Genomic DNA, 4,881 nt, shown 5'->3' with positions numbered 1-4,881 from the left:
AACAACTATGAACAATAATGAACAACTAATGAGCCTTCCAGCATCAAGCCCTCCTCGTATCTGGACCTCCGTCTGGACAATCCGACATAGAAGAAGGTTTTACATTTAGTGTCAGATTATCGAGTCACGACTGTACTTTCTTTACTTATAAAACCGCTGACATTGCTCCCTTTAGCTGTGAACAAACTGAAAACACGGAAACAGACGATCAAGTAAAACTCGCGTTTGCCTTCACTTCAGCATCCAACATGTGGATAACAGAGAATCAGCCTTCAGTTACTCTTCAACATGTTTAATAATCCAGAGATCCTGTTTGACCAAACGACATGTCGGGCACACCATCAATCACATACGCTGTTACTCATAAACCCACAAAACCAGCGTGTCATGAGAACGTGGACGCCGCCTGACCCGCTGGTGTTCGTCGCATGCGTGCGGCTCGCAGGTGCGCGTGCAACGTCGCATTTAGTTTAATTGTTCGGTTTGTCGCGTGCCAACTCTTTCATACGCGCCTGTTTTTGTCGGCGTGTGTTTGTGTGTCACCCATGAACGCCTTATTAGCCATTAGCGGGAGGGAGGCGACCTCGGCACGACTCGCTGCACTTCTGCACACGCACCGTGATTTTGCACTTTCCGCTAACTTTGAGCTGAGCGCGGTGAAACTGAGGGCTCCTTCTAAACCACAGGGAAGCTTCATGCAGGACAACTTCCCGTGCCACCATCAACCTCTTGATTCTCATAGTTGGCGTCGTCACTGAACTAAAAGGCATGAAATATACATTAGAAATAAAGAAAGTGATCAAACAGTTCTGGGTGTTTGTAATAATCTGCTTTCAGTGCACGTGGATGCAAAGTTTCAAGGAAGTAAAGGTGTCACATGGAGCCACTCCAGCCACGATTTCATCCAGTCTTCATGGTAGTTTGAGTCTTTTGCTATCAAATGAAGTTGAATGCGTCGTCTGTCAAAGCTGCTGGCTGAACGCTGAGCACATTTTCTTTACTTCAACAGTTTCTTTTCCCTTTTTTTTTTGTTTTAAATGTTTTTTTTTCCAAACAGAAGAAGTTAATTAAGTTCTCTCAATTTAGTGACTCTCAGTTCAAAGCATTTAATCCAGAATAAACATGTTGGAGGAAAACAGGCCGACTGCATCAGAGTCTGGAGGTCATGATGGCGTTCTGGACTTTTACACACGAGTCAGTTCAACATTCGCGTCTAATTCACTCCCACGAGGCAAATCAAGTCAAAAAGTCAACTTCACAACGGTGCTCGAGCTACTTGTGTGCCACGTGCTGTTCTGTCAGGGGGACGAGCCAAACGTTCGCTTGGAATTGCGAAATTTCATCGAAAATAAAGAAACCGTTCTGCAGGCGGTGTTTCCACAGAGCAGGGAGGAAAACACAGATAAAAGTAGGCAGATATGTTCATGCATGTGTGAAGTGGTGAGACTTTTTTTCCAGTTGTGGTAAAGATCTGAGCCGTTGCACCTTCTTTGGGCTTCGTACTGGTTTGAACAGATCACAGCTCCCCCATTCTGCCTCCCCGTCCCTTTTAGAACTGATTTTAAGGTTTTGCTGATCACACAGAACCTTCCTCCGGCTGTAGACACGTTGACCCCTGTTAGATCTGACCGGGCCTCGGCCTCGGATCGACCTGCCTGAAGGAGATAAGGCTCGCTGAATCGGTAGCTTCTTTCAAATCACTTCTTAAAACCCACTTCTATGGACTCTCCTTCAAGTGAAACCCTCTTTTATTTCTCTTTTATCACTTCTGTCCATTTTTAAACTTCTGCTGCTTGTCGTCCTTCCTTCTAACCTCCTGATCTTAATCTGTCTTTATCTCTGATTTTCTCCTCAGCGTCTCTCTGAACCCCCGTCGTGTGATGTCGTCCTTCTAACCAGTGTTTTAACTTCCTGTCCATTCTGTACATATTCACTTTGTCATGTGTTCGCCCTGTCCTGCCTGATCGTTTACCTGCATTCTGTCACAGCACTTTGTGAAATGTTGTTCTTCAAGGTGCCATACAGATAAAGTTATTATTATTATTGTCATGATAGAAGACAGAGGACATTTCTGAGTCCTCTCTCCTTTGTCTGGACTTTATATTCTAGTGAAAAACGAGCCCACAGTGAATAAAAATGTGACTCGTGTGCGTATTTTGCAGTTCACTCCAGTGACTGGTTTCGCCAGAGCTGCGGTTTTGGAAAAGTTCAAGGAAGGTTTGAGAAAAAAAAAAAAAAACGGGAAACTCTGGGATGAGTTGCAGAAAGATACGACGCACAGAAGTTGACTTCTGCTCAGAGACGTACAGATCGCTGCAGGATGTGGCCTTCTGACATCCACAGCATGAAAGTTATTGCAGCCATTCAAAGACAGACATATAAAAATGTGATTTATACTCTAAACACACTCATTAAACACAACAGAGTTCAACAATAAATGCAGTTTGTTTTAAGCGTCTTTACCACCTCCAGCCACTAGATGATGCTCATCTACAGCAGCCACAATGAAGATAAAACAACATCCATCCATCATCTACACACCTTAATCCTCAGCAGGGTCGCAGGGTCGCAGGGGGGCTGGAGGTTCACCTGGACAGGTAACCAGTCTATCACAGGGCTACACTTAGAGACAGACAACCAAGCACACTCACATTCACACCTACGGACAATTTACAATCACCAATTAACCTCAGCATGTTTCTGGACTGTGGGAGGAAGCCTGAGAACCCGGAGAGAACCCACGCTGCACGGGGAGAACATGGAGACTAAAGGACAAAAACCACAGGAAGTTCTGAGACTGTGCGATAACAGTAAAACAGAACGCTGAGCATCTCAAATGTAAAGTTCTCCTCTTCTTTCTTTTCTGTCATTGATGCTGAACAGAAGACACGTCTGAGCTCTCTCTCCTTCTTCGTGGTTGGTCTGGTTGAAGCTCTGCGTGGTCCTTCGGTTTAAAACGACGAGGAACTATTTTACGTTCCACAAGACGGAGTTCAAGGAGAAATCTGGGTTTCTGTTCTTCTCACTGACTTCACCCGTCGGGTCAGAGTTCTTCTGCTCAAATTACAAGCTATGGATATTTAACATGGTATCTGTGACTTCTTCTTTGTTTTTAGATTGATCGATCTAAAAATTTTGTTTTTTGGCTATTTTCCCCCCAAATTTCCAGCTGATCCACTTTCTTTACAATCTGAGGGTGTTTGAACGACGGCATCTCAGGAACCATTAAAGATTCATGTTTTTTTGTTTGTTGGACAAATAGATCAAATCATCTCTGATTTATGGAGAAAAAAGCAAAAAATAAAAATAAAAATGGAAGAATTTTGGTCTAAAACTGATGAATGTGTGCTGCAGCTCACCAAACCTGCTCAATCAGTTCTGGATTTCCTATTAAAGTATTCGACGTGTTTAGTTTCTGTTCTTGTGACCTGCAGCTACGTGCGGTTCAGAAGTTTTCACTAATTAACATCTGCACTTTTAATATTTTTGCTAATTCGTGCTCAAAGAGGAAACTCGTCCAGATGCTTTGTTGTTCATATTTCATCTCTCCCGTAATCACAGATTCTTTCAGCTGCTCGTCCAACGTTTCAGATTCTGAATCAACGTCATGATGAGAAATAACGGTGAAACTTTCAGGTTTTTATCTTCAACAGTTCCTGAGATGTCGTCAAATGTCAACGCAGCTGGACGAGCTTAAGTCCTTCGAGGCTTAAACCTCCTCAAATATCTTCACAAACATCCGTTTTTCATTTGCATTCAAACCGTCTTGTTGCCTGTGAAGCCCGTTGACTCGTCCTGACATTCTTTTCTTTACTAATTCCTCTCCTCTCTTTAAAGTCTGTCTGAAGTCTGAAGCTTTTCCTTTGGCATGACGTCAGCAAAACACCAACAAAAGAAGCACCGAAGCTGCTCTGGAGGCTCCGAACGTCTCACAAAAAACACTTTCACTGCACAGGAATGAGGGAAAGTCCTTAAAATGTGCTCGTTTCATGGGAACTACGTGCTGCTCTGCATGTTGGCCTGCAGATGGCGCCACTCTTGCACCAAACAAACAGCCCAGCCGCTCCTTTCCTTTGAATTTCCTTTTATTTTTGTACCAGTTTCGCTTTAATTGCTGCTATGTTAGAACAATCCGGGCTTCATTCTGAGTTGCGGGAGTCTCGATCCGGTTCGGAGCGGGGTCGCTTCTTCATCTCGGGTCCCTAAAACGTTTTCTGTTTCTCCACTCGGCTTCAGACTCGTCTTCAAAAAGACTGAGAAAGAGAGGCGAGGCTCTTTTCTTCGCCCATCAAATATTAATGGAGCATTTTCTGTGGTGAAATACTGAGTTGAAATTTCAAGAAGCCGGGCTGTCAGTCAGGCGCACACAGACGGGTCTCCCTGCTGAGGAGAACCAAAACACCACATAAAAGGCAGAACACGCTTAACGGCATCCTGCAGCATCCCCGCGAGTCCACGACCCGTCTGCGTTCTGGCGCTGGGCGGACTGACAGACAAACAGCTCGACACGACTTCTAAATGGCTTTAAACGGGACGAGCTCGCGCTGCTCAGGTCGGAACACCATGAGCGACTGAGCAGAGATCAGATGTCCACGAAACCCGTTGGGTTTGGTTGGAGCAGCGTAGGACACGGTGCTCCTGAAGCGTGAGGGTTCTCAGCAGAGCTCAGAGTTGGTGGAGTGTTGGTGGAGTCCATATATAGCTCCAACAGAACCGGTGTTGGTGTGGTTCAACGGCAGGCTTCAGCTTTCACAGCCGATATTTAACTCAAACAGAACTGGTGCTGGACACGTGTCCCGCCCAAAACTAGGGCGACGATAGAATCAAACGGAACCTCATCCCATCTCGTCTAGTCTAATCAATCTAATCTGGTCTAATCTA

The sequence above is a fragment of the Stegastes partitus genome, unplaced genomic scaffold (assembly GCF_000690725.1).
Source record: "Stegastes partitus isolate 25-593 unplaced genomic scaffold, Stegastes_partitus-1.0.2 Scaffold807, whole genome shotgun sequence".
NCBI lineage: Eukaryota > Metazoa > Chordata > Actinopteri > Pomacentridae > Stegastes > Stegastes partitus.
The sequence above is the reverse complement of the archived record's forward strand: the minus strand, read 5'-3'. Positions refer to the sequence as shown.